At 42.3% G+C, this 10,352-nt stretch overlaps 1 protein-coding gene across 3 annotated transcripts in view; it reads left to right on the forward strand.

The window, feature by feature from the left end:
- Positions 1-10,352, forward strand: part of mgat5b (alpha-1,6-mannosylglycoprotein 6-beta-N-acetylglucosaminyltransferase B) — a 117,553-nt gene that overhangs the window by 34,854 nt on the left and 72,347 nt on the right. The window contains exon 1 of one of the 3 annotated variants that reach the window (XM_083565821.1): positions 7,204-7,279. The exons of the other annotated variants lie outside the window; for them this stretch is intronic. The gene's annotated coding sequence lies outside the window, so the exon portion shown is untranslated. Of the gene's footprint in view, positions 1-7,203; positions 7,280-10,352 lie in introns of those variants that run through there. 3 annotated transcript variants of the gene reach the window in all.

The following is a 10,352-nucleotide window of genomic DNA, read 5'->3' on the forward strand; positions in this document are numbered from 1 at the left end:
TATGATCTTAGGGGTGGTGATGGAGCGTAGAGGAAATGCCTCCGGGTACCTAGTGGCGTCGTCACTGATGATGAGGATATACTGATATCCTGTACTGCTCTTTTCCAGTGGCCCTACTATGTCCATAGCGATGCGTTGGAATGGGACGGAGATAAGGGGCAATGGTTGTAGAGGGGCCCTGTCTCGTCGTCGCACAGCACTGGTCTGCTGACAGAGGGGGCTTGTGGTGCAGTACTTTTGTACATCCGTGTACAACGCCGGCCAGACGAATCGTGAGCTGATACGTGCGTAGGTCTTCTGCAGAGCCAGATGTCCTGCCCAGGGAACTGTATGTGCTAGGCACCACAGCACCACGGGGCGACAACATCTCGGCACCACCAACCTGGTTACATCCGAGGCTTGCATATAGAGGATATTGTTGTTAATGATGTACTGCTCCCCACACACGTCCACTTGCTTGCCTTGTAACGCTTTCTCGAATAAAGGTTTTCATGACTCGTCTGCGCGCTGCAGCTCCACGATGTTCACCAGTACAGTCCATCCACTCACCTCCAGTCCTTCTGTTTTAATCTCCGGCACCGGGGTACCAAGTCCTTTCTCTAGCCGACATTGGCGACGTGATTTTCTGGGCCCCTTGGTCCCGCCCTAAGCTACTGTCCATGTCAGGCAATGGCTGCAGTCCCGTCTTAGCTTGGGCCCGAGTGACGACTGGACATGCTAGCTGGACGTTGGATCTCGTTCGTTCTTTCTCCCAGTTTGCTTTTACCAGTTCTGGTAATACCGGTACATCACGTCCCAAAATAACATCCGCCGGTAGGGTGTCCACAATAGCCACAGTGAGTAGGTACAGTACAGACCAAAAGTTTGGACACACCTTGTGCGTCCAAACTTTTGGTCTGTACTGTATATATATATTATATATACAGTACAGACCAAAAGTTTATATATATTATATATACAGTACAGACCAAAAGTTTGGACACACCAGCTCATTCAAAGAGTTTTCTTTATTTTCATGACTATGAAAATTGTAGAGTCACACTGAAGGTATCAAAACTATGAATTAACACGTGGAATTATATACATAACAAAAAAGTGACCGAAAATATGTCATATTGTAGGTTCTTCAATGTAGGCATCAAGAGAATGCCAAGAGTGTGCAAAGCAGTAATCTAAGCAAAAGGTGGCTACTTTGAAGAACCTACAATATGACATTTTCAGTTGTTTCACACTTTTTTGTTATGTATATAATTCCACATGTGTTAATTCATAGTTTTGATGCCTTTAGTGTGACTCTACAATTTTCATAGTCATGAAAATAAAGAAAACTCTTTGAATGAGAGTGTGTCCAAACTTTTGGTCTGTACTGTATGTCTGTCCATTTATGGTCACATTCACCTCTGTTTGGTTGTACTGTTTCACCTCTCCATGCACACATTGTAGCTTTGTGTGATTCGTGAAAGACACACTGGTCACGTGACATCTTTTCACCAGTGACATTGAACTACCAGTGTCCAACAAAGCCTTCAACTCCTTCCCATTAACGGTCACTGGAACGAGTTGGGGGTTCCCCATACAGTTCACTGTACTGTCCTCCTTCCTTGGGACATAACAAAAGCCCGTCAGCTTGGCCTTTCTTGCTGGGCACACGGTTGCTTTGTGTCCTGGCTGTTGACAATAGTAGCACGTGAGTTTCTGTTCTCTGGTGTCTTTGTCCCCCTTGCTGGCTTGAATGTGGCGGCGAGATTCTCCAGCGCTCCATCCACTGGTAGAACTCTTCTGGTCACCTTTTACCAGTAGGAAACGACGACTCTCCTGGTGAGCGTTCCTTAACTGCTGGGCAAGTTTGGCAGCAGCTAGCCCCGTTCTCGGCTCCCATTCCTTTACCCATATCTAATCTCGTATGGCAGGACACGGAGAAACTGCTCCAGGATGACCATTTCACCAATCTCCTCCTTGGTGTGTAGTTCCGGTCGCACCCAACGGCGGTACAAGTGCCTCAGCCGATTATACGTCTCTGAGGGTGTCTCTGCAACTGGGGTCGTAGTCGCACGAAACCGCTAACGATAGGTTTCTGGAGAAACGTTAAACTTCTCCAACAGCACCTTCTTGAGCTCACTGTAGACCACTGCTTGGTCTTCATCCATCGCCAGGTAGGCCTCCAGGGCTTGCCTGGTCAAAAGTGGAACCAGCGGGTAGCTCCATTCGTCCTCCGGCCACTTCCAGGTTCCACGGGGAGCTGGTGTAGGAAGCTCCAGTTGTGGGCTTCCTGTTGAAGTGTGCGGAACCCTTGGGGACAGGCTAATCCTCCGGGGTGCTGGTGTGGGCAGCTCCATTCGTGGGCTCTCCAGGCCCAGTGATGAAGAAGCTGGTTGGATGGCTTGCTGCATGGTCTCCTGCAGAGTCTGCAGCACTTGGAGGTAGCGTTGCTCTTGCTAATGAACTGCCGGAACACCTCTGCCATTCCTTTTTCGAATGGGTGGCCCTGCTCCAGTCCTGGATGCCGTACCCTTGGGTCGTACAGGAGGCAACCAATTCTCCTCTCTTTCTTCTTCAGTTGAATCTACTGTTCCCCATGCGCCGTCTTCATCAGTGGCTGCCTGGGTCTGGGAGCGAAGCACCACCCTGGCCGTGCGTCCTCTTGGCACTGTCCTGCGAGTAGCCATCCCACTTCTGACACCAAATGTGGTAGAGCAGCCTTACGGGTTCGCCTTCTACCCAAATGATGGCAATACTCGCTGTGATGTTCCGTGTAAAGTGGTGTTTATTTACAGCGTGCTCAAGTCCAAAGTACAGTACAGACCAAAAGTTTGGACACACCTTCTCATTCAAAGAGTTTTCTTTATTTTCATGACTATGAAAATTGTAGAGTCACACTGAAGGCATCAAAACTATGAATTAACACATGTAGAATTATATACATAACAAAAAAGTGTGAAACAACTGAAAATGTCATATTGTAAGTTCTTCAAAGTAGCCACCTTTTGCTTAGATTACTGCTTTGCACACTCTTGGCATTCTCTTGATGCCTACTTTGAAGAACCTACAATATGACATATTTTCAGTTCACTTTTTTGTTATGTATATAATTCCACATGTGTTAATTCATAGTTTTGATGCCTTCAGTGTAACTCTAAAATTTTCATAGTCATGAAAATAAAGAAAACTCTTTGAATGAGCAGGTGTGTCCAAACCTTTGGTCTGTACTGTATGAATAATATATATACAGTACAGACCAAAAGTTTGGACACACTTTGTGTGTATATGCAACTCCACAGAAAAGAACAAGTGGAAAAATAACAAAACAAAGACAATTACGAGGAAAGTAAAGAAACCTATATACAAAGTAGGCGCACCTGCTCATATGCATTCACATTAGCTCTCCAACTCCACTACCTCCACAATACAACACTCCTACAACTCTAACCCCGAATTGAAGTGGGAGACTGGTTTATAAAGTGTAAGCCCCTCCCCTTGGACTTAACCATCTCACCCAAAAGGGGTTTGGTAATTGGTAGCCAGTCAGAGAATGGCGTAATAACATTATATATATCATAATGAATAATAAACATAATACTAATAATAATAAGAAGAAGAACAAAAATTATAACAATACCAATAATAATAATCACCCAAAAAAAAAGTCCCATCAACATAAACTTGCCGACTTCCGGTTTTACCGCGCATGCGCGACGCAGCGCTGGCGCTTTAAAGCCAGCTGCTATTCATGAAAAGCTACATGCCCTCTGGCCACTCCCCAAAATGTCCTGTCAGGACTTCATGGTCGAAGCTATCTTATTGAAGATGACTGTCCTCAGATCTGTCACCTCCTGGGGTTTCGAACCCGAGAGCCGCGCCGGATCTCTGACAGGGGTGTTGTGATGCTCTGTTTCAAAGGTGTTGGGTTGGGGTTGGGGCTGTACTCGCCGAGCAGCCCCATGAGTGCTGTGGGAGATACTGCTGGAACGCAGCCTATTTTTTCTTTGCCTTCTGAAACATTTCGACTTCTAAGTTAACAGAGTCGCCGAATAGGCCAGAAGGCAAGAGAGGGGGAATCCAGAAGCATGGCTTGGTGAGCCACAGATGCCTCTCAGTGGAGGTTAAGGCTTTTCAGTGATTAAAAGGGCCAGGTCCGCCCTACGGGGGAGCTCTTGCACCTGGCCGCCCATAATGTCTCCCAAATATAACTTGTGCAGCAGGTCAGCTTGGTACGCCTGCAACACTCCCATGTTAGGCCCAGCTTCTTAATGTCATGTGTCAACCTTCATAAGCTCCTCGCGGCTCTCGGAACCCGCCGGTGATGCCGTGTCTTCAATTGGATAGATTACATGTGATTCAGACCGTGGACAACGCAGAAGCGTTCCCAAAGTGTTGCTACACAGTTTAAGTCCTGCAAGGGAACATTAGCCATCTAGCAACCACATCATCATGCTTGCAACTCAAATCACTTCCAAGTTTTATGTGTGGTAGTGGTCCTTGATGAGGATGCTAGGATTGCCTGCAGGCACAGCATTAATCCTCTGCTTCCTGAAATTACAAGCTTTTTGGGAAGTGGCTCAGCAGCCTCAGCTGTACTTCAAATGTCATGAACAGAGACATGTACTTGTCTTAAAAATAGGGGCATAAAATCTAATTTGGTGGAGATTCAAAGCTTTTCTAACAATAGAGGATAAAACCTGCAGGGACATTATGCACTGGCCATAGCTTTACCATCTACTGTACTTCTCTACTGCTGATTTTCCTTACAGAATTTAGTACAGAATTTAGCAACAAGGCCACAGAGTGCTATAAGACCTTTTGTATGCTGCTGCATTTACTAGTGGATGTAACAACCCAGTGGTTTCCTTCTTAATAAGATCTGCTTTTTCAAATGAATGAAGAAATTTGCCACCTCTAGGTACTGAGAATTAGCATTCTATTAATGTTTCTCCATAGCCTCTTAACACTGTGTAGTTAAAAATAAATTGAGTGCAGATGAGGCCCAGAAAAATGAAATGAAAATCATGAATCAACCTGTGGAATTTAAAGTTTTTTTTAAAAAGGTTTTTAATATATACATATTTTATTATTATTATATTATATAGTATATTATTATTATTATTATTATTATTATTACTATTATTACTATTATTATTATTATGTTATTATAGTTTTAATATATTGTGTTCTAAAACACACACAAATGTAATAAATTGTATTTAATATATTAAGTATTTATTTGCAAATTCAATCTTATATAAAACACTGTACACTGGCGATCAAAAAACAATTTATAAACAATTGAACAATTCTGAAATAATGGCATCTTTACTGCTCAACAGTTGAAGGAGTTTTTGTCCTGTTTTTACCATGCTACCAGAACACCTTTTCCACAAATTAACTAAGGCATTTTAAAAAAATAACATTATTTTGCAGAAAACACACTGATCAAAATTAGAGAACACTTTCAGATAGCTCCCAGTTATTGGTGTTAATCTGGCACCTGGTGCTAATTTCCTTGATTATCTGTCAACCCCATTTAACTGGCAGCCTAATCTCCAGTTTCACTGACTCTGCATATATATACAAGAGAGGACAGGACACTGCGGAGGATCTCAGTGGGCAATCGTTTCCACACTGCAGCTGGAATTGCTCACCAGTTCAGCACTAAACAGGGTAAGGATCTGTCTCATCATACATTGTCTCGATGTTTAGGAGCATTTGGACTGAAAGCCCACTCTGCAGTGACCAAACCTCTCACGAAACCCACTACAGTCACCGAAATGTGGAGGACACTGGAAGAAGAGTGGACCAAAATCACACCAGAGCAGTGTGAGAGACTAGTGCTGTCCTGTGGCTGCAGATGTGCAAGTCATTCAGAGCAGAGGCCTGTACACTTCCTACTAATTGCTGACTGTTGTAACCTTTAGAAAATCTTGTTGTAATCTTTTTCCATGCTACAGTCATTGTTGTTCTCTAATTTTGATCAGTGTGTTTTCTGCAAAATAATGTTTTTGTTTATATGCCTTAGTTAATTTGTGGAAAACGTGTTCTGGTAACATGGTATAGACAGGACAAAAACTCCTTCAACTGTTGAGAAGTGAAAATGACATTATTTCAGAATTGTTTAATTGTTTTTAAATTGTTCTCCAATTTTGATCGCCAGTGTACATGTTGATAAATGAGACTTAATTCAGAACACATAAATGGAAATCTATTTAGTTGCTCTTAAACTGAAAACAAATACATAGAAAAAAGTAAAAACAATTATTACCAATATATTTTTCTCACCATTGAATAAATAACAACTGTTTGCTTATTCCAGAGTGTCTCCACTCAAATAATATTCAATTTAACTGTAAGAACATAGTAAGGACATAAAACTTATCAAAAGTCTGTATCAAAGAGCACCACACAACCACACAGACTTTCTTTTTATCTCTTTCAGATTAGTAAATGTTTTTCAAGCACAAATTGACTGGGTCTAAATGTAACCTATTTGCTGCAGTGGAGGCTCTTTATTTTTCAGGCAATTGCAGGTCCAATTGCAAATGGTTCGGTGTATGAAGTTCAAAAAGTATCAAGCCTTTACTCTGTGACTACAATACCCTAAAAGCAGACGATTTATGAGGCCTGTGGTTAGGAGACTTAGTGAACTGCAAGCTCTGTCTGGGTGCCGTTTAATTGGTTAGGTGAAACATTGCCGTCTCTTTGCTTTGCACTGCAGCTCTTTAGCTCAAAGCAAATTGGAGCCTTAGAGGATCTGGAAAAAACTAGACTGCTGCCTCATTTGTCTCTCTGCTGGATGTATTTATTTATTTATTTATTTATTTATTTATTTATTTATTTATTTATTCATTTATTCATTTATTCATTTATTTATCCAGCCTATGTGTCCGTCTGTTTATTATGTTGAATATACACTATATATATAATATATAATAAGGTATATATATATTGAATATATGTTGAATATGTTGAATATACACTATTTAATATACACAAGGAGAGATATTTGACCGGCTGTACTTAAATTGTTTTATCCTTAAAATTTTATCCTTAATATTTTAAATGCAACTTTTGTCTATGTATGTGTCAGAGAACCACCAGCCACATCTCCCTCCTTCACCTACAACTGCCAAATCACCTACACCTGTCCTCCATTTACCCGTCTCCTTTATAAAATCCCTAATCATCTTCACTCACAATTCGATCTACATCTTACTACCATAGATCATTCCAGACTACTGACTGCTTTGTTCTTTGTGCCTCCATGCTCCTGGCTACGCTTCGCAGGAAGGTACTCAGTTAAGTGTTCCATCTGCTCCAGTCACATCTCAAACTCATGTGTGTTTGTATGTTAAAACAAATTAAAGACATTCTGTTTTACTCCCGGTTTCTGACGCCTGGTCTATCCGTTACAGTATGTTGCCGAATCTTTATTTAATATTCCCAGTGTTGTATTTCTGAAGCGATAAGAAACAAAAAAAAAAATACAAAGCTCATCAATGGTCTACTTTCACAAAATCTTGATGTTTATCTTGCTGACTCCTGGCAAGACTAAAAATATTTAAGGTGAAATGTTATATTAATATTTACACAGGGAAAGTCAATTTCTGCTGAACTTATTGCCTGTATGCCTTTTCAAAAGATAAAGCATCTTGCATTTCTCCATTTTCAGCAAAGCATGATACAATAAAAAGCATAAGTATTAAGAATATATTTAAAAATTAAAAAAGGCAAAGATTAAAACATATAATAAAAATCTAATGCATACTGTATATTGTGAAACCCAGCCATTAGGGTTGCACAAGCCAGTGCACTCTTAGTGCCGGTCCCAAGCCCAGATAAATAAGAAGGGTTGCGTTAGGAAGGTCATCCAGCGTAAAACATGTGCCAAATCAAATATGCAGATCAAGAAAGAGAAATTCATACCTAATCGGTCGAGGCCCGGGTTACCAACGACCGCCATGGGTATCGTTAGTCAACAGGGTACCGGTGGAAATTGGGCTACTGTTGGCCAAAGGAGGAGAAGGAGAGGAGGAAGATGTCTACAGAGACAGGAGAAGTGCAGGAGAGTGGAGGTAAGGTTGGTACTTTAAATGTTAGTACTATGACTGGTAAAGGTAAAGAGTTAGCTGATATGATGGAGAGGAGAAAGGTAGATATGTTGTGTGTTCAGGAGACCAAGTGGAAAGGGAGTAAGGCCAGGAACATTGGCGGTGGGTTTAAACTGTTCTTTTATGGTAAGGATGGAAAGAGAAATGGTGATTCTGAAGGAAGAATACAGTAAGAGTGTAGTGGAGGTGAAGAGAGTTTCTGATAGGGTGATGAACGTGAAGCTGTAAGTTGAAGGGGCAATGATAAATGTCATTAGTGCATATGCTCCACAAGTGGGTTGTGAGATGGAGGAGAAGAAAAAATTTTGGAGTGAGTTAGATGAAGTGGTAGAAGGTGTACCTAAGAATGAAAGATTGGTGATTGGGGCAGATTTCAATGGGCATGTAGGTGAAGGGAACAAAATGGACGAGGAGGTGATGGGTAGATATGGCTTTAAGGAGGAATGTGGAAGGGCAGATTGTGGTAGATTTTGCTAAAAGGATAGAAATGGCAGTGGTGAACACATATTTTAAAAAGAAGGGGGAGCATAGGGTGACGTATAAGAGTGGAGGAAGGTGCACACAGGTGGACTGTGTTCTATGTAGGAGATGCAACCTGAAGGAAATTGGAGACTCTAAGGTGTTGGCAGGGGACAGTGTAGCTAGACTGATAGTGTAGCATCGGATAGTGGTCTGTAAGATGGTTTTGGAGGTAAAGAAAAAGAGGAGGAGAGTGAAGACTGTAAGAAGAATAAGATGGTGTAAACTGAAGGAGGAAGGCTGTAGTGTGCGATTCAGGGAAGAGGTCAGACGGGCTCGGTGGCGGTGAAGAGGTGCTGGATGATTGGGCAACTACTGCAGAAGTGATAAGGGAGACAGCTAGAAAGGTACTTGGTGTGACATATGGAAATAGAAAGGAAGACAAAGAGACGTGGTTGTGGAATGGGGAAATGCAGGGGAGCATAAGGAGAAAGAGGTTGGCAAAACAGAAGTGGGATCAACAGAGTGATGTGAAAAATAGGCAGGAGTACAAGGATATGTGGCAGCAGGTGAAGAGGGATGTGGCGAAAGTCAAGGAAAAGACATATAAGGAGCTGTATGAGAAGTTGGACACTAAGGAGGAAGAAAAGGATCAGGCAAAGGAACTGAGCTGGTAAGGATGTGCTGCAAGTTAGAGCAATAAAGGATGCAAATGGAAATGTGTTGACTAGTGAGGAGAGTGGGTTGAGAAGATGGAGGGAGTATTTTGAGCAGCTGATGAAGGAGGAAAATGAGGGAGAGAAGGGTGGATGGTGTGGAGATAGTGAAGCAGGAAGTGGATAGGATTAGTAAAAAGGAAGTCAGAGCATCAATTAAGAGGATGAAAAGTGGGAAGTTGGTTGGACCAGATGACATACTGGTAGAAGCATGGATATGTTTAGGAGAGATGGCAGTGAAGTTTTTAAGAAGATTGTTTAACTGGATTTTGGAAGGTAAAGGGGATGCCTGAGAAATGGAGAATCAACACCCCGTGCTGGTACCGATCTTTAAGAACAAGGGAGATGTTCAGACCTGCAGTAACTACAGGGGAATTAAGTTGATCAGTCACACCATGAAGTCATTGGAAAGAGTAGTGGAAGCCAGGCTGAGAGAAGAGGTGACCATCTGTGAGCAACAGTATGGTTTCATGCCGAGGAAGAGCACCACAGATGCATTATTTGCTTTGAGAATGTTGATGGCGCTGATAGAGAAGGTCAGAAGGAGTTGCATTGTGTGTTTGTGGATTTAGAGAAAGCGTACGACAGGGTGCCAAGAGAGGAATTGTGGTAATGTATGAGAAAGTCAGGTGTGTCAGAGAAGTATGTGAGGGTGGTGAGGACATGTATGAGGACAGTGTGACCGCAGTAAAGTGTGTAGTAGGAACGACAGACTGGTTCAAGGTGGAGGTTGGACTGCATCTAGGATCAGCTCTGAGACCTTTACTGTTTGCAGTGGTGATGGACAAGTTGAAAGACGAGGTCAGACAGGAGTCTTCATGGACTATGATGTTTGCAGATGATATTGTTATTTGTGGTGAAAGTAGGGAGCAGGTTGAGAAGAGCCTGGAGGGGTGGAGGTATGCGCTGGAGAGAAGGGAGAATGGAGAGTGTATTAGAGAAGTGAAGAAAAGTGTGCAGGCAGGGTGGAGTGGGTAGAGAGGAGTGGCAGGAGTGATTTGTGATTGAAGAGTGTCTGCAAAAGATCAAAGGGAAAGTTTATAGGACTGTGGTAAGACCTGCAATGTTGTATGGTATA

Source organism: Silurus aristotelis (assembly GCF_946808225.1).
Source record: "Silurus aristotelis genome assembly, chromosome: 17".
Lineage (NCBI taxonomy): Eukaryota > Metazoa > Chordata > Actinopteri > Siluriformes > Siluridae > Silurus > Silurus aristotelis.